General features: G+C 32.9%; 1 pseudogene across 1 annotated transcript; it reads left to right on the plus strand.

The window, feature by feature from the left end:
• The first annotated feature begins 1725 nt into the window (after positions 1 to 1725).
• Positions 1726 to 16557, plus strand: LOC149540731 (TMV resistance protein N-like; annotated as a pseudogene). Its single transcript, XR_016356535.1, has 5 exons — positions 1726 to 2435; positions 2579 to 2662; positions 14006 to 15089; positions 15184 to 15492; positions 15627 to 16557. The product of XR_016356535.1 is annotated as a TMV resistance protein N-like (transcript).
• Positions 16558 to 21067: the final 4510 nt, after the last annotated feature.

Below are 21067 nucleotides of genomic sequence, written 5' to 3' on the forward strand. Positions count from 1 at the left end.
TTTTTAATATTAAGTCAAAGAGTTTTTAATTTATATTTATGATGTCCTTTTTTTAAAGTATGAAGCAAACGAAATGAGTTAAATTTTGTAAATATATCTTATTAATTTAAGAGAAATATATTTAAACATTTTGTATTTATATTTATAATACTAAAAGTAAATATATTTAAACATTTTATATTTATATTTATAATACTAAGTAATAATGTTTCTGATTTGAGTTTCTATGAAACAAATGAAATGATTTGATTTTAAAAAATATGTATCTTTTTTATTTTTTAAGAGAAAATATAAGTTTATATTTAATATTTTATTCTTATTAAAAATATAAACTATATTAGAAGAATGCTATCTCTTGGTATTCATAATACATATTTACATATTTTTGCACATTTTTACACTAATATTTATAATAGATTTTTACTATGTTATATATTAATTTTTTTTAAAATTTAAATTGTATACAATCTGGTTTATAAATTAAGAAATATTATTAGATTTATTTTAATATTTATTTCAGTAATTTTATGAAAATAATCAATCCAAAAAACACACTTTTGTAGAGTATTTTATGATTTTGAATTGACTTTTACTCAATAATAGTAGAAAAGTAAAAGTTCTAATTATATTGTTCTATTTTTTAAACAAATGAATAATAATAATGTTAATAAGTTATGTTTGATAAGAAATTTTAAAAAAATTAATATATAACATAGTAAAAATCTATTATAAACATTAGTGTAAAAATGTGTAAAAATATGTAAATATGTATTATGAATACTAAGAGATAGCATTCTTCTAATATGATTTATATTTTTAATAAGAATAAAATATTAAATATAAACTTATATTTTCTCTTAAAAAATTAAAAAGATATATATTTTTTAAAATCAAATCATTTCATTTGTTTCATAGAAAATCAAATCAGAAACCTTATTACTTAGTATTATAAATATAACTATAAAATGTTTAAATATATTTCTCTTAAATTAATAAGATATATTTACAAAATTTAACTCATTTCATTTGCTTCATACTTTAAAAAAAAGATATCATAAATATAAATTAAAAACTCTTTGACTTAATATTAAAAATACTTTTAATTTTTCACTTATTCAATATAAGTCAATCGAAAATCATAAAATGTCCTTCCAACAATATATTTAAATTTTGTAATAGATTTAAGATTAAAGACATCTGAAAATTTAAAAAAATTAAGTTTATTTTCTCATTATATTTATTTTATGGACAAAAGTAATAATATCTCGTAATCTATATATAGAGTAGATTTTATAATTAAAATGTGAATATACAATAATTTGACATCAGAAGAACATTTTGTTATTTTATTTTAAATTATTAACGAACTAATGGTCATATTAAATATTTGCTAAAGCGATCATATCTTAATACAGTGCTGTACCGAATTCACTAGATAGAGAGATAGAGTGATTGGACGGAATCATGCAGAAAAGAAGGACTGGGTTGTCAGAACAGACGGGCAGCACAGGGTGAATTCGGGGCACTCGCCGACGTGCAAATCCTAGGCTTTCCTGTACTTTTCCCCCCAAAAAGAATCCACTACTTTTTCTCACTACTTTCCTCTCTTTTTCTCGCTACTTTCCTCCCATTTTTTCTAGCGACTTTCCTCCCTTTTTTTCTGCATATATTTCTCTGCTACGCACATCATACCTTCCTTGTTTCTTCTTTATTTTTCCTATATAACTCCTCATACTGCTGAACATTAGATTAGGCTCTTATTTTGCGACCACGTCTGCATTACGAGTCTCAAAAGATCGCTTTTATCAGCATTCTTTTTTGTGTCTGATAATAATGGCAGCCACTACTAATCCCTCTAGAAATTCTTCTGTGAAAGTAAACCCTTCCGATGGCCTGAAAATTGTCCTCCTTTCCAATGCTGCATACGGCCATCAAGTATTTCCCAGAATAAGTTTTTCTGAGGGCTTGAGAATTGTCTTGCCTGCCCCTGCTGCTTCAACCAGTGCCTTTGATGGCCTCGTAAATACCCCATCTGCTGCTTCTACTTCTACTGAATCCTCCTCTGGAATGGAACACCCACCCTATGATATCTTTATAAATCATCATGGCGGAGATACCAAACGTACCATTGCCAAGAGTATCTACAAGAAGTTAGTTGCTACGGGGCTGAGGGTGTTTTTAGACCAAGATGAGCTTAGACTTGGAGATTTATACCTTAAATTTTAACAAGAAGCAATGGTTAGTGCTTCACTTCACATAGCTATTTTCTCTGAGAATTATGCACGGTCCCCTTGGTGTTTGGCTGAACTGGCTTTTATACTGCAACTACCCAACATCAAATTTATCCCCATTTTCTACCATGTTGAGCCGCTTACTGTGAGATGGGCGATTGAAAATTACGCAGATGCCTTCAAGGAGCATGAAACGAAGAAGAGGTACACCTCAAATACCGTTCCTAACTATTATGTACTAGGTATTCGTTTGGCCGTGATTATTAATCAATCAAAATAAAAAATTATTGTCAAATATTCTCAACTATTATTGTTCCCCTGTGACATGTTATGTTCCACCTCTGCAGATTCAGCTTAGAAATGCTTAAGAGCTGGAAGTCGGCACTCAAAAATGCTTCCTTTTACAACGGCGAGAAAATCAGCAATCAAAGGTAAGTACAAAACAATCTTTCTCCTTTTGTTTATCAAGTCTATGCTTTATATTTTCTTTTTAGTTCATTGAATGCAAATTGTTGGAGATTAGAAGAATAACCTAGAAAGTGTTGATTCTTTCAATTGTTTGGAAGCACTTGGTATAATTGATTAATTTTCCAACAACTAGTAATCATTGGCAAAATAGGAGTCTTCATCCATTGTCCATCATAAGTTCCTTTTTTTCCCATGTTAACATGTTAGTATAATCTTAAATTTAATTGAGTAAATGAACTATTTTAATAACAAGGTGTACATTTTTAAAATAAGATACTAAAATTTTATACAATTTATAATTTTAAAAAAAAATTATGTTCTTACATAAAATTTTGATCAATAGGTTTCTTGTTTTGTTTAGTTTTGTTTGTTAAAACAAATTTCTTATATTGTTCGAGTATAAACGTTCTCATTATTGATAAAAGTTGTAGTTCAACACTCCATACCATAATGTATTGATAAGCAAATATGGAGCTGAAATTGCTAATCTCATGTGCCTACAAATCCTACAAATAGTGAGATCTATTTTGTGCATAAGGGTCGAAGAATGATAATTTCAAAGTGTTGCTTAGTGAGTACTTACATATACCCCATTAACCATGCACTACAACAATCTTAAAATTTCTATAACTTTCGTACAAATGTCTCATTAGTTGTTCAAACATTGCCAACTTTTATTTATATAAATGTCCTCTTAGACACTCAAAAATTATAACTTTTCAACGTACAAGCTAGAGTAGTTGGTAGATGATATATTTATTAATAGATTTTTGAATATCACTTCTTTTAAGTTTCTTTATAATTAGTGATTGAGGGGTTTGATGAGCAAGAAGTCAACAATACTTGGAACATGCATGATAACTGGTGCTTTACCCCTAAATAGCCACTTATTTAAATGGAAAATAAAACCAAGTTTTTAGATTTATTTAGAAAATAATAATAATAATGTTTTATATTTAGTAGATTGTATGACAATAAGTCTTACTAAATGCATGGTTCAAATTTCATTTGCTAACAATGACAATAAAGATGGTTTATATGTGTAGTTTGAACTAGTCTTTAGACATCTTTAAATGATATCTAAAATTATCAACACACAATAGTGTCAATTTGGTTTGTATTTTCCTAATAAGCTTTTATATTTTGATTAAGTAGATAATTGAAGATATTTTTTATTTTTATTTTAAATTGTTTTTAAATAGGTAAGTGCTACCAAACAAGGGCTATCTCCCTTACATAGATCAAAGGTTGAGATAACAACTACTACATAACAGAAAATAATACAATCTATGTATCCTAGTTCTCATGGAGATGCCTCAATCTCAACAATATGAGAAAGACCCATCTATTTCCTCATATCCGCACAAATGACAAGATCATCCTCTTGATCAAAATTAACACTGGCCATGCAATCAATGGCTCTATTGGCTGGCGATAAATATGGATCAGTGAGAGATTTTCAAGCTAAGAAAGCAATTCCTTGATGAGATCAAGTTTACTTCTCAAGCTCCAATTAAAGCTTTGACCACCTGATGTTGCTTTGATGTAGAGAAACAAATCACCTTCAATCTCAACATTGTCAATTCCCAAACTAAGGCACAACTTGATTCATAGCGCACAAGGCTCATATTGGGCCTCATTGTTGGTACAATGCCAAAGTTTTCTAGAAGCTCCCCACACAAAATTACTATAAGTAGAGCCATGAATAATTCATCCAGCTTTGCCTGTACCGGGGTTGCCTTTTGCAGTCCCGTCAAAGTTCAAATTCCAAACATGGATGGAATCTATCAGCCTTGCACTTGTTGTTGGATTTGAAAGAGCAATTAAGACTAGACCATCTTAGTAGAATATCCCTATCCCAACTAGAGAAAATTGTCTTGCAAGATACCAAAGATCTATTATTAGTTGTTTCAATTATGGCTCTGTGAATACCATGGATAAGCTAATCGGTGTTAAGAAACTTGTCATTAAAAATCTGTTAGTTTCTCTCCTTCCGAATGTGCCATACAACCAAAGAGGGGGATGTGATCCAAATTGAGGACCACATTTTGTTTATGTTGGTGGGCAAGCTAGCAATGAAATCCCATCTTGCCTGGGACTACACCAGCGAAATTTACACTAAAGCCAATCCCAACATTTTGATGAAATAAGGCAAGTGAGGAATAGATGGTCATTAGATTCTTCAAGAGCTAAACATAAAGGACACTTGGAGGGGCCCAAAAAACAAATCTTATGAATTCTATCAGTAGTTAGGCATCTGTGATGGAGGACCAACGATATAAATGCCTACAAACTTGTTCCAATGGCGAGTGTAAAGACAAATTTATTTTTTAGCAAGGGTGTTCTAGATGATATCTTAGACAAGGAGAATATTCTCCACTCTTGGCACCACACCAAATGATTGTGTCTGGAGATGGATTGAACGAGCAAGGACATTGGAAAGCTCTGTTTGAATAACAAAACACACAGTTGGAGGTAAGGGGAGAAGTGACATGTCCATCCACTGCCATACATGGCCCATATCAGTTTCAATACACACAGCATAGTGCTTGACCTTGCAACCAAACTTCTCGAAAATATGAGTGATCAAATCTTCCAATTAGAACAGCTCCACTAGGCACACACATCCACCCAAGAATCTCGCCAAAAGTCATTGGTTTGACCATTGCCTATATCCATGACAAGTGTTCGCAAATGATATGCTTGCAGCTATTTATGAAATGCCAAATGGTTGATCTGCCCAAGTAGATTGGGGCAAGTAAGGATATAAGAGGGATCATTACAACCAAGATATTTTGTCTACAATAATTGACACTATAGCTTGTCTAAATTTGATACATCTTCCATAACAACTTGGCTCTGAGAGCCAAGTTTTGTTGTCTCAAATTTATGATGCTAACACCTCCAACCAGCTTATCCGTACATATGATATCCCAATTCAGTAGATGAATTTTCCTTAGACCTTTAGATCCTTGCCATCAAAATTTCTAAAGAATCCCTACAATCTCCTTCTCATCATTAGATGTGAGTTCCAAGAAAGAAATATAGGCCACTTTGGTCATAGTGATGCGTCTAGGAAGAGTAGGTCATTTGTTGTGCCAAGACACAACCTTTGAATTCATCTTCTCAATAACATATGTCCAATGCTTAGTAGAATTTATATCGTTAAAAACTTGAACTCCTAAGAACTTAGCTTCTATGGAGTGCATGGAGAAGACAAGTATGGCATCAATCCGCTTTTGAAGATTCTTGCCAGTATTAAAAAAGAAGATTCTTGATTTTTTCATATTCATCACCTGGCCTGATTGTTGTTCATGTTTTATTCATGTATTACAGATGCAAAGGGTCTCCCTTATGTTGGATTCTATGTATAGAGAAGTATCATCTGTGAACTGAGAGTGGGTAATGGGATCAAAACCATTGCAAACCTGGATACCTTTCCAATTAAAAACCGAACTTGGTTTTCGATGGCATATCCTAGTGCTTCAGCCATGATTACAAAAATAAAGGAAGAGATGGGATATCCTTGCCTAATTCCATTTGTGGCCTGGAAAAAACCATGAAGGCCATCATTTAGAGAGACGGAGAAATGGGTAGAAGAAACACAAAATGAAATGAGGTCCCTCCATTATTCACAAAATCCCATGCTCTGCAAAACTCCATCTAATAATTCCTAGGAGATTTTATCATATGCCTTGGAAACATCCAATTTTATGATCATACCAAAGTGGTGCTTAGATTTGAGGGAGTGAGTGATTTCAGTTGTGGCAATGATGTTATCTATGATATCTCTACCTGGCACAAAGACATTTTGCTCCTTAGGAATGATCCTGCCTAGAATCTTTTTTAGCCTGTTAGCAGGAACCTTAGAAATCAGTTTGTACAAGATGTTGCATAAAGAAATTTGCCTAAAGTCATTGAAGAATTTGCATTCATGATTTTTGGGAATCAAAGCAATGATAGTGTTATTAATATCTTTAACAAATCATTTGGACTTTCTGAAGTCGTCCACAAGTTGCCATAAGTCCTTTCCAAAGAAATGCTAGTAGTTCTGAAAAAAGCATAGAGGGAAGCCGTCTGGACTAGGAGCTTTATCTAGATGCATTTGACAAAGAGTTGTCCTCAGTTCCTCAAAAGATATCTTGTTACATAGCATCTAGTTGTCCTCATCATTAACCACTTGGGGGGTCGAGTTCAAAATATCATCCTTGTGCATAAGAGGAGCTTGGTTGCCGAGAAGGTTAGTAAAATGCTCAACTGCTACTAGACCAATATTTTCTTGACCTGAAATCCAGCTCCCATTCTCTACTTGGATACCCTCAATTTTGTTAGATGATTGTCTGGATTGCACAGAAGAATAAGGGCCCATTTGTTTGGCGGAATTGGACTAGAATTGGGTTTGGCGAAATCTGGTTTTGACAAAATGGGCGTTTGGGTCGAAATTGTTAAAACAAATTAGAATACCAGTCTTCTAATGTTGACCCAAAACAAGGCTTCCAGTCTTCCATCGAAGTACCAAGAATTGGGAAGTGGATCTGAGGTTTGCTATTTTGAGGATTATGATAGAATTGAAACAAATGATTTTTGATGTTCGCTTCATTTTGTAACCTAAAAAAATCTCAATATACCGTTCTGCAGCTGCGATTTTCACCATTTCTATGAAGGCAAATGAAGGCGACCGAAGCATTTTGATCCATGTTCGTTGCTTTTTGCTGCTCATTTTCTCTTGGTTGTGGTCATGTTTCTTATTTTAGATTGAACATTTCTGGGTTGGGATCCTTTGCATTTTAGTGTGCCAAAAATTCTTTATCTGGTTATTTATTCTTCCTGTTACTCTCCCATCTATAAGTGACCACCTGAGGTAGTTGCAGCAATTAATTGAACTTAAATGTAAGAGTCTAAAAATTTAAATATAAGTTGTCTGGATTAAACTGTATAAATCTCATTCTTCTTTAATAATAAAACATCAATCATAAATGGGTTCTACAAGTAAAGGAAATTAAGAATATGGTATTTACTGAGATATTATTGGAAGAAGTTTGTTCACCTATTTTCAGCAAGCCGGTGAAGGCAAATGATAAGATCTTCCTCCTTAGGAGAAATGGCTTCATGCTTGCTATCAAGATGAAGATAATTTTTCCACCGGAATCTATAGCTCTGTGGATTTCTTCCAACTAAACCTGAGATAATCCAAGTTTAAATTAATTACACAAGTTTTAGTACGTAAGTTGTTATAAGATGTTTTAATCCTGCTTATAGCTCATGGAAAAAAACATTATGATGTAGGTTAGAGGGACATTGGACTTTGCAATTACAGAAAGCTCTCTTCAATTGACTCGGTCGGATTCCCAGTTCAACATTATTTATAAAGTTATCATAGGAGTAGTTTAAAATTTAATAAATATAATTTTAAAAAATAAAAAAATTTAAAAAATCAAAAAATGATTTTTTTTAAAATTTCAATTCTAATCTTACAAAGCAAACACGAAAGATGTATCTTCCTACTCATCTTCCAAGTTAAGCAAACAAGCCAAATTATTTTTTCAAAATCAGATTTCAAAATTCATACCTTGGTTTCGACAAAACCAGGGTTTGAATCAAAACCCAGTTTTGTTAATTCCGTGAAACAAATGGGCCCTAAAAGAATTTGGTATTGGCATCACCTTCTTTAAGTCACAGTTCTCTAGCCTTATCTCGCCAATATATCTCTTCCCTAAGCAAAACCTCAACTAGTTCCTCCTTCAGATTGTTTTCCCTATAGAAATCTTCATTAAACACACTCCTCTGAATGAGTACCTCATTAAGATCTTTCAATTCCTCTTCAATGCATAATTTTTTTGAAATATATTTCAAAAGGTGCTTTGGTTCCATTCCTTGAGTCTTTGCTTAATATGCTGCAATTTTATTGATAGTCTAAAACTAATGGAACTGTTGATCTTAGCTTCCTTTCACCATAGTTCTAACAAAGAAATCAAATTTGTATCCCTCCACCACATATTGTGGAATTTGAAGGGAGGGCGATGGGAGAGATTTACAGTAGCTATGTCGAGCTCCATAAGGGAGTGATCAAAGATGCATACAAAGAGGATATGAACATTTATTGTTGCATGACAAGAGAACTATTCAGGGGAAATTTTAAATTTGTCTAATCTTTCGAAAATGGCTGAAAATTCTTTGCGTCGGTTAGTCCATGTGAATACACCATTGTTAGTTGGGCAATCACATAACCCTAAGGACCCCACAAAGTCCTCGAAATCACTGATAACTTGAATGATCTTTCTAATGCCACCATTTTTTTCAAATAGGTCAAGAATTGCATTGAAATCTCCACCCAATATGATCTGATCATGAGTGGACTTGATGAAATCCAACAAGGCTTCCCAAACCAACCTCTTAGCCATAGTGGAGATAGGACCATAAACATTGATGATAACAAAGTGGGAGTTATAAAAAAGAATCGTAATCCTAGCCGCAACTAATCGTAATCCTAGGAGCAACTAAGTCATTGATTGATATCATCATCAACATGACACACAATTAGTGTTCAGCTTCTTGGACCATGGGATGATCTAACACCTACACAACCCACCTCATCTTTAGTTGTGCCACCTTTCTCATCATTAACTACATCACCTAGCTCTAGTAAGCCCAACCATCATATGTGTCTCATCTATCAACTTATATGTTTTGCAGTAGATACTGATGTGCACATGAGGATGATTTCACATCCCATTTGTGTGCATAGTATAAGTAGATGATAAATTTTCATTGTAAAGGATATGGTCCTCACAAAGGACCTAATTATTATGTTTTTTTGTGCCATGCAAGTGTAGGTACATTTATTTGTATTTAGAATATTTTATTTATTAATAAATTAATAATTAATCTCTTCAATAGAACAATTTAAACTAATACATAAACAATATGAATTTAAGGACGTGGTAGGTGGTAACAGTGCATTGTGACATATTCCTTCCTTCCACTTTTAGTACACTCGTAACTTCAACATAAGAGATGTCAATTTATATAATATTAAATATAAACTAACAAAACTAAATTTAAATGTCCCACATAAATTCAATATAAATTCTAAACAAGAGGTGTGCAAGTTATGATACGATATGATTCTCTAGACCAAAGTCAAAGGCCAAAAGCATGACATCATTAATCCATAAAATTTGATCCTCTCACACATCTTGTGAGCAAAAGCCATCCTTTGGGACACTAAAGGTCAAGAGGCATCATTATGGACACTTAAGCCAAAAGGTAATCGAGCACAATTTTAATTCACATTATTGTTTGTAAAGATTAAATGATGTATTCAAGTACGATCAAGAATTTATTTTGTCAAATGTATTATGACTAAATATGTTCATGCAGATGGATAAAGTCATTTTTGTAGATTGCTTAAAAATGTAGTGTTCATGTCACTGATCTTGCGGTCTATTCAACAAAGAAAAAATAGGACAATATATGCAATAAGTAAGAGTATACAAAAATAATTCCAACTATTAATTCTACTTTTTAATTTTATTATGAAATATTAAAGCAATATCAGTAAAGATCGATTGATTTTTTATTCAAATTTTTCTTGCTAGTATCCACAAGTTGATTTGAGGAATGATATTGAAATTTTGCTTAGATATATGAGCTGTTCTACACCACGTTACAAATAAATATAGATTAATGAAATACAATTATCACATGCATGTAATTAAAATATAAAATAGTATATTGAATCTTTTAGAAGAAACGCATCCTTATAGATTAAAATAACTACTATAGATAGAATAGTTTTGTGCTTAATTGAACAATTTGAAGAGAGAATTACACCAATTATATAAAATAAATATTATTAGCTATGAAGGTATCAATGTTGTTGTGACATGGGACATTGTAAGACTTGTCATTTTGATGAAAACTTTAAATGGAGAGATATCATGATGTGAAAAAATAATGAAATTTATTTATCTTATTATTATTGTTGTTATAATCAAAACTAAAATAGAGGTAGGCTCGTCCAACTAACTCATGAGCCTATTTTTTAGTTTTTAAGAGAGGAAGAGGGAAATCAATACACCTAAATTTGACCTAATCATACATATATGTCGAGGTAATTAGTGGGAAAAAATGATATGTCACTTATTGTAATAAAATGTTAAGAAAATGTGCTTTATAATTTTTAGAAAATTGATATAAAATGTATCACAACAAAATTCATTTGGTTGTAAAATGAATCTTATCTATGATCCTAAAAGTATTGATATATTACATTATTTTCTAGTTAAACATTTTTTAATTTGGTTTTGGTAGCAATATCTCAAAAAATGCCAATCAAATAGAGAATGCAATGCTTTAAGGTTTAGTTTGGGTTGCCAAGTACTAAGAATTCGATGTGGAACCTTATGAATTACTTGCCACATTCATCAATAGGAAAGAAAATGCTTAATGTTGCATAATTCTTTCTCAACTTGCTAAGATTAAGCGACACGTATTTTTAAAAGTTGTTTCAGATTAAGCAAGTAAAATTAATTCAATGTTCTTAAGTCTAAAAATATTAGAAAGAAATTAATATTGAATAATTTGAAGTAGAAGTTATGATAATAGAATTAAATAGCTTGAGTTTAAATCAATTAAATTTTATGATTTCTTGATTAAATGTGTACTAAATTACTTTCAATTCTTTTATGAGATATTGACATGTATATTTTTGTCACAATAAATTATCTATATGAAATAAAAATCTAATTATATTTTATTAATCATGTTTCAATTGAGAAACATATTTGGTCATTATAATCATATTCCATTCAATCTATTTTTCTTTACAATTTTATAAATGTAGATTTTCCACAAATGTTTGTTTGAAAAAATATGATTAGAACTCTAAATTAATGTCATTTTCTCCCTCCCTTAAGTGATATTTTTTCCCTTAAATATTTAATATTTTGAAGAATGTAATTTTGAAATCTATTGATATCTTCCATGCCCAATTTTTATTTATTACCTATTAATATATGTTTAATGAGCCATAAACAAACTATGTATCATTTTTATGTTCTGTTATAATTAATTCATATGAACTTCTAAATTATTTCTTGATGATAAAATGATTATATAATCATTTTTAATTCTTCTAGTACTAGGGCAAAGCATAATCATGGCATTCCTTTGAGAACATATTTATTTGAGGCATTCACTTAAACACATCAAATGCCTTACTTATGGTTCCTTATTTTCCAAATATGTCTACCAGGGCAGTTGCTTCTAAATTTTGCAAACGGGGAAAAGGAAAATATAACATTTCTCCACTTCTATTCAAAATAAATATAAATGAAAAAAACCAAACTTTGAGGAATGACAATCTATCAAATTTCCTCAATCTATTCAGTCAAACAGTTCATGTGTGTTGTCGAAGCTTATACATTTTGCATACAACTAGCAATCACATTTCATTGAATGTTCTGAATATTTTTCAACAAATGCATTTTGTACATATCCTACAAACATAGCATTCTACGGTAGCATATTCTTTGAAGCATCTAGTATAGTTCATCTACCCAGCCTATGCTTGCACATTTTGCAGATATGTCTACCAAAGGATTTGAAACAATAAAATTGACACTATAAGCCCTTTTGTTATGCTCTGATGGCTGCCTATACCTTGTACCAAAACATGATCATTTTATCAATTGCATTTCAGCCTTCTCGTGTCTTTTGTTGGTGAAAATAATTCATTTAAAGAAAGAAAATCCTTGAAATAGGGATGAAAATCTTTGAACACCTTCCATGAAACAACGAGATATATGAGAGAGTATGTGTCATTTTATGTCATCTAACACTTTCAAACATCTAAGCGAGAAGTGTTTAAATTCAAATGTTAACAGCAAACAGAAGTGAGAAAATGGATGTCAGGGCAATACAAACAGTGGAAGCCAAAAACCCACATAAGGGAAAGCTTTGAATGAAATATGTCAAATCATAGGTTAAGGGTGGGCCTAACCATAGAAATAGTCCATGCTTCGAGTGTGCCGGTTAAGCCCGGCCCAATAATTCTAGCTTTATTCTCTTCCCTTACCTTGGTTGTAACTTCCTCACACCCATCTACTGCCCTAGTAGTGTACTCTTTGACCAACTCTTCGACATGGATATGCACTTTTACACAATTAAAATTTTAGATCACTTTTAAGCTATTAAAATTTTGAATCACTTTTAAGCTATTGAAAAATTGAATCACTTTTAAGCAACCCAATTTTATTTTTAATCATATTTTCTTTTTTTACTAGACAATTTGTTTGCTTCTTTAGATTGTTTAATGATTACAATTTAATATTTTTTGATCAATCTAACATTTTTGGTTTCAACCCAATTTTATTTGTTTACATTTTATGTCCACCTCAAGTTATAGCAAAGCCTCAACTTATCTTATGAACCATTTCAAATATTATGTTTCAATTTGTAATGGTGCTTCTTCTCTTCTTACATTTTATATAATACTAATAAGAGCTACAAATGATTTTGATGAATTATCTTGCCTAAACTTATTGCACTACTACTACGATTGAACAATAAGTGGAGACCATGTGACATTCTTTGGATGTGGTTGGATTTCCTAAAAATATGTGTGATCTATTTTAACTTTTAATACAATAATATTTCTTGTTTGTACTTAGGTATCTCCTCATTTAGAACAAAACATGTTATAAAAATATGCACAAATCATTATTGACAAGATATAAAATACAAGAAATGTTTATACAACTCCTACTATACACCACATAAATGATCCTCATACACTAAAGCATATTCATGTTTTAAACTAGAAAATCATTTATAAATTAACTAATTGAGATTTAAAATTTATACATATACATATAAATATATAATATTTATTATATTTTTAAAAATAAAATACATTTATACATAAGCATATGCATATTTAATATTCAATATATTTCTTAAAATCAAATAAGAAAAATATTTATTGAAAAAATAATTATTTTTTAAAAACTAATTTCAAAATTTATATATAAAAATATTTAAAAACTAATATAATAAAATAAAATAAGTTTAATATAATATAAATATAATCTTAAATTAAAATAAAATAGATGTATTTTGTATAGTATATATTAAATTTAACCTTGTTATGTTTCTAAGAGCACATCCCAAATCATACAGCTCTATGAGGGGCTATAGTCTTTTAAATTTTACTTTATAAACTCAATTAAAGAATTGCTTGATTCAGCTCACAAAATACTCATCTTTTTAAAATCTTCTCTTTGTTCCAAATGTTGATTGTACAGTGATGAGGAGAAGGCGGTGATGAATGTGGTGAATCGTGTATTGAAACAGCTGAATGAGGTGAGATTAGATGTTGCCAAGCATCCCATGGGTTTGGATGAACTGCAACAAGACTTTCATAACAAAATTGCACTTCAATCTACCGCGGCTGGACCAATACAAATTGTGGGGATCTGTGGTATGGGTGGTGTAGGAAAAACCACCCTTGCGAGGCAAATCTATAATGAAAAACGCTCCACTATGAAGATGTCAAGTTTTGTTTTTGATGTTCGTGAAGCTGCAAGGAAAGACCGTTTGCATGAGAAACAAAAGGAGCTTCTCAAGGACCTTGACCTTGAAAGCAATGATATTAAAGATGTAGAACAAGGCAAGTGGATTCTATGACACCGTTTGAGGTCTATTTCTGTGCTTATCGTTTTAGATGACGTAGATCACACAGACCAACTGGATGCTCTGCTGCCAGCAAGGGATACCCTTGGCCAGGGAAGTCTCATTATTATTACCACACGAGAGTTTCATGTGCTTAAAGAGTGGGATATCTCAGCTGTATATAAAATCCCAACACTCAATCCCGCCCATGCACATCAGCTTTTTTGTTGGCATGCATTCCGACAACCCTCTCCATTGTGGAGATTCGAGGAACTTGCTCAGAAGTTCATAGACGTTTGCTGTGGTCTGCCTTTGTCACTCAAGGTCTTAGGCAGTCAGCTCTATGGGAAGTTTAGCGAGGCTTATTGGCACTCTCTGCTACACGAAGTGTCCAGAATAATGCCAGACGACATCAAATCGAGACTCAGAATAAGCTACGATGCTCTTGATGATGAGGAGAAAGAGATGTTTTTGGATGTAGCATGTCTCTTCACTGGGGTAAGTAGCAGTACGGCCATTGCAGTATGGGACGGATCAGGGTGGAATGGTCTGCACGGTTTGCAAAGGCTCGTGAGTAAATGTCTTGTGGAATTGGGTGAGGATAATGATATCAGAATGCATGATCATTTGAAAGATCTGGGAAGGGAGATTGCTAATCGACAGTCTCCCTATCGACTTTGGTCTGAACACCAGATTATCAAGATTCAGCCTCAACAGGTGAAGTCGGTTCTTTCTTTCATTGCTTTATTAATTCTGGCATGGGAATCAGTTCCTCCATGACATATTTCTCATTTTAAATTTTGACTTGAAGGTAACAATTCGAGTCCGAGGAATGGCAGACGCGTTTGGTGACAATTGTTACCTGCGGGAAGGAAAGATCATATTAAACACAAACCAAGGAGAGCGTATCCTCAAACCCGGCTCGCTTGGACTGAAGATTCTTTTTGACGAAGGATATCTTATTAATGAGTTTAGCAAAATATCAAGGGAACTGCTCTTCCTTCGCTGTGACAGATTTGAGCACGAAAGATTTCCATCATCGTTTTCATTGAAAAATTTAAGAGTTTTAGAACTTATTAATCCTCAAAGATTAGGTGGTTTGTGGGAACGTGATGCGGATGTAAGTATCTTACATTACAAACTGAAATATTCTTAACCTTTGCATTACAAACCGAAATACTTTTAAATTTTTGCATTAGAACTGAGATTTTTTTAAATTTAAGTATGCTAATTTGTATCCAAAATTGGTTGCAGGTTCCTTTCCAGTTAAAAGAGTTGTTTATTGGGGGAGCATATCGATTGGAGAAGATAGAAAGTTTAGAAAGTCTTAGGTCATTGGAGATACTCAAAATATATGACTGTACAAAATTGAATATCCTTCCAAGTCTTTCAGAGGCAACTTTTCTTAAGATATTTGAATTGAAAAACTGCTTCAAATTGGAGAAGATAGAAAGTTTAGGAAGCCTGAGGTCATTGGAGACACTCATAATAAATGACTGTACAGAATTGAACACACTTCCAAGTCTTGCAGAATTAACTTCTTTAAAAGAGTTTGATTTGAGATGCTGCAACAAATTGGAGAAGATAGAAAGTCTAGAAAGCCTGAGGTCATTGGAGACACTCGTAATACATGACTGTACAGAATTGAACACACTTCCAAGTCTTGCAGAATCAACTTCTCTAAAGAAGTTTGAATTAAGAGGCTGCAACAAATTGGAGAAGATAGAAAGTTTAGAAAGACTAAGGTCACTGGAGATTTTGAAGATACACCACTGTCTAGTATTAGATGGGCTTCCAAGCCTTGCAGAATTAATTTCCCTAAAGAGGTTTGAATTGACCGGGTGTTATAAATTAGAGAAAATAAATGATTTAAAATGTCTAAGATCACTGGAGATGTTGAAGATAGATAATTGTTCAGAATTAGATGGACTTCCAAATCTCCACGAACTGACTTCTCTAAAAGAATTTGAATTGATGAAGTGCCCCAAATTGCAGAGTATAGAAGGTTTAGAAAGCCTGAAATCATTGGAGACACTCAGGATAGATGTCTGTCCAAAATGGGATGTCATACCAAGTCAGCTTGTACAATTAATCTCTCAAAAGAAAATGAAAATGAACTTAGATGGGCTTCCAAGTCTGTGGAGAATTAATTTCTCTGAAGATTGAATTGATAAATAACCCCAAATTGGAGAAAGACAAAGGACTGCGAAAGTAGAGATCATTGAAGCACTTATGTTTAGAATTGAGCATTCTATCAGGTCTCATGGAGTTTCTGGTTGTCGTAGCAAATGACATACCAGTTGTTGAACCATTCATCAGTAACATAAATGTAATAGAAAATACTTGACTTGGAAATATAGAAATGTGGTTATTATTAGTCCCGCCTCCTAAACCCGGAGATTAATGTTTTCAATGATTCAAATCCAATTAATTTGTCTTTCAAAAATCGGTAATCTCTATTTACAGTATGGTCTATACAAATTTTTCTATGAAAGTGATTTTTTGATTTTTAATTTCTCATTTTATATTGGTTTTGGTTATCTTCATTTAGGTTGGTAGTATTTTATCTTTTTCTTTCAGAATATTAAGCAGAAAATCGAAAGCCAACGTCTTGTCCGTATCCTGAGAAATGTGGCGTGCTTCTATATAGCATACCTGTTTAATTTCTTATAATTAATCTGGCTGGAAGCACTCTTACACATTACTCGTTTACATTTATTTTGTGTACATTTAAATTATTTTCCTATTTGGATTGTCTTCTGTTATACAGTATTTTTTAGTAATTAAAATTATTGACCTCTGATCATCACATCCAGCACCATATGAAGGGCATATAATAATATTAATATATTTTCATTAAGTCGGAAAGTGATATAATGGTTGCATTTTCTTCAAGTGAAATGTTGCTTTCCAACACAGTGCGATGCCAAGACATGCAATAGTAAGATAAATGGTGGGAATTTTTTTGTACTTTGGATTTACAGTTCTTCCTTCTGTCTTGAATTGAACATACTGAACTTGTATTTTTTATTAAGGTGTCAACTTTATTACATTTAGTGTTTGAATGATATGTTTTGTGTGCGCCAATTACTGCAATTAAAAACACCAGCAATATGCATTGGTGGAAGTGTTTTGTAATGCTGATATGAACTTTTGTTGTAGAGAAAAAATATATGATACTCTCCACATCATTTTCTTGTCTAATAAAGGTGACTATTGTCATTGAGGAATAAAATCAACAGGAATAAACTAAAGTTGAGTGCATATGTATTTGTTGCAGGATGACCTTGATATGATTTCAAATGCACTTTCTAGTTTCATTCCAAAAGCATTTGGAAGACTTCAAAATCTGACAAATTTGAATTTTCCATGTAACGATCTGCAAGGGCCAATTCCTGAGGAAATTTCCAACTGTAGTGCACTCCCAATAATTCGCTTGGATCAAAATAATTTTATAAATCTACTACCATGTTTCATAAAAAAAAATGGCAAATCTTAGGAATGTTAGTCTCTCTCATAATCACTTCTACAGTAGCTTGCCAGCTGAGCTTACAGGTTTTCACCATTTCACTGCTATGAAATTTTCAAATAATTCCTTTCAGAATAAAATACCAAATTGTCTTTCGTATGTAGTATTGATCATTGAGCGAAAATGTTTATAGGGAGTAGAAATGCAGCGGTTTCCTAAAGAATGTCAATTATTATATTCTGCAAGGAAGCTATCATTTTTTGGTTTTGGGGAACAAGCCCCTCTCATCGACCTCAAACGCTTGAATCCGCTGGTGGAAATGACAAACATTTAGGAGCAATCTTAGGAGGTGCATTTGGTGGCTTGGGCCTTGTCATACTCATGATTGTGGAGTCTACTAATATCTAAAACATTTGAATAAAGTGTGAATCATAAATTTCTCTGTCAAGAGAGCAGATGTTATAGAATGGGCACTCATATCTGTATCAAGGCTTATACCTCTCTTACGCCACTTCTTGAAGTGAAATGATAGGAAGCTTCTTATTTATAGATCTTTCTTATATACTTTACAAAATAGCTAATTTACTGGAAGATACATTTCATTCATTGGATTGGATAACACATCCCAAAATAGTCATTGGAGGAGTTGAAGGTCTTTCAATTTTTCATCATGAATTGTCAACTCCTCTTGTCTTGTTCTCGGGCACTTTCTTTTTAGTTTTGCATTTGATAAATTATACAAAATTAGGGAACAATCATTTATTATGTGAAATCGTAGTTTCTTTCATTTCAATTGGTATCCACACATTCTAGGGCTCATAATTGATAAGTGCCTTGAATTGATTATGGTTTACAACTAATTTTAAGACATTTGCTCAAGCTCTGTCCGTTGCATTATGTTGATTGCTCATATAGTCATGAAAACCTTGACATATAGGAAACAATGTCATTTTGTCTGGCTATTGCTTGTTAACGAGTTTGAAAAGGGCATCTATTTCAAATGTGTATGTTTAAGTTTTCCAACTCCCTTAGTATGGCTCCAATTATTTTCTTGGTTGGCATTAGGCTATTTGTGGTTCGATGACTAGTTATTTCGTTATGTTGTAGTCTAAATAAGTTTTTAACACCTATGATTATATGTTTTCAGATAACATTTTACTGATGCTTATAAGATTATTATTAATGGTATAACAGATTGCAAGGTTTTGAACATTTTGGAGTGCTTTTATGTGTGGCTATGTTTTGGGCATATGTTATATGTTCATTTGTTGATTATGATTATGACTGGATCTTACAAGCATAGTACAGATTTAACAGAAGAAGCCCATTGCCACACTGAACAATCACATCTTCCAAGCTTAGAGCCTTAGTTTAATAAAAACAACATTAAGTTAGTTTTGGAGCAGTTTCAAGATAAAAAATCAGAATAGCAGTGTAATGTCCCCAATATTATTAAATAATAATATTTTGTTATGTGATCGAGAATCAATGTTTTTAATCTCTCGGGCCCACTCTTTATTTTTGTTTAGTACTTGTTGGCTTATTGCCATTTTGTAATCCTTCGAGAAGTTTCCCCGAAGCCCTTTATAAGGCCTTCTTGTAAGTTGTTTTAGGCATGCAATTTGGATTATTTTCTCTATACTACGAATTCCTATTGAAGTTCCCTGTTGTTCGCCATTTCGAAAGTTAAAGATCTTCCCTACTTGACTCGTTTGATTTTGGTGGGATTCAACCTCACTCTATTCAGTTTGTATGGTTTGGTTTAGATCTAACGAATTGGAGCGGCATTTTATCTATCATTATATTTGGTAAATCTAGAATGTTATTGTTGTTTCTCTATCATTTGTAAATTGTTAACAGGTGGTCTTCCTGTGTGGATGCATAAAATACGCAAGCGTAGCAAACATAGTTTGTCCTTCCTCCATACACCATCCACTCTTGCCATATCCTTCACCTATCACAGTACCCTCTCAGTCGTACTCACCATATATCTCATCCCAACCCACCATTGTACTGCCATTTTGACTCATGTACAGCCTTCCTTTGACAGTCGTACAACCTCCCTTTGACCCCTGTACGAACTTCCCTTGGCTATTGTACGACCTCCCTTTGACCCATGTGCGATCGTCCCTTGATTTCTATACAACCTCATCTCTGTACACCCTCCAAGATACAAAGTGTGCCCACGGACACCCCACATCACCGTACAACCCACATATTATCCTCCATTGCTTTGTACAGTGCTCTATCTCAAGTTGTATGACCTTCATACCTACTTCCTTGATACCATACGAAATCAACTAATCTTGGTGTCTCTATATTGTGCTATTGGTCGATGTACACTACTAGGTCGAAACATTAAAGTGGTAATAGAGCTAGTGATCTTGCCAACTTGTCGGTGACATTAGATGTCACCAAGATCCTAATTAGTAGGAAGAATGGGTGAATCAAGCACTAAGATGATGCAACCTCTAAGGGAGCTGACAAGAGGACAACAACAACTCAGTGAGACCTTGTTAAATGGACAATGATAGCTCAGTGAGACCTTGGCGAAGGGGCAAATATCAAATTGGTGAGACCCTTCGACTTTTGGCACAAGGAAGGTCAAATGGAGGACACAATGGGCATGGTGATAACTCTGTCAATGAAAGGCTTCACACAGAGTGATCCCACTCATGACCAATGATGTCGACATTTTCCCAACGGTTGGAATAACCTAGGGAACAAGAGCCTACTTTCCTTGAGATGCAAGATCAATTCCATCAAGACTAGTCTGATGTCAAATTTGGTGCAGAATTGTCCTTTAAGGATTATGTAGATTTGCGGATGAGATATTCTAGGAGGCAGGGCAATTACAATGATGACATTAGATAAAAGATTAGAAAAGTAAACTTATCTTGCTTTGATGGATCAGGGTATACATCAACATGAGCATGGCTTCAAATGGCTAATACATACTTCTAGCTCAAACCCATGCCCGAAGAAGAGGCAATCAAATTTGTAGCACTTCACTTGGAGGGAATCACCCATGAATGTTGGCACCATGGGATGGTCACCCTCGATCATGATCAAATCACTTCATATGCCAATTTCACGGAGAGACTTATTGACCACTTTGATAGAAAAGATCTGAAGCTCAACTTCAAGGAGTTGGCACAACTGAAGCAAACTGGAACAGTAGAGAGCTACATTACAAAATTTCAGAGGCTATCAATACTAGTGACAG

The sequence above is a fragment of the Cupressus sempervirens genome, chromosome 9, assembly GCF_028749045.1.
Source record: "Cupressus sempervirens isolate cs-2001-9-10 chromosome 9, ASM2874904v1, whole genome shotgun sequence".
NCBI classification, from domain to species: Eukaryota; Viridiplantae; Streptophyta; class Pinopsida; order Cupressales; family Cupressaceae; genus Cupressus; species Cupressus sempervirens.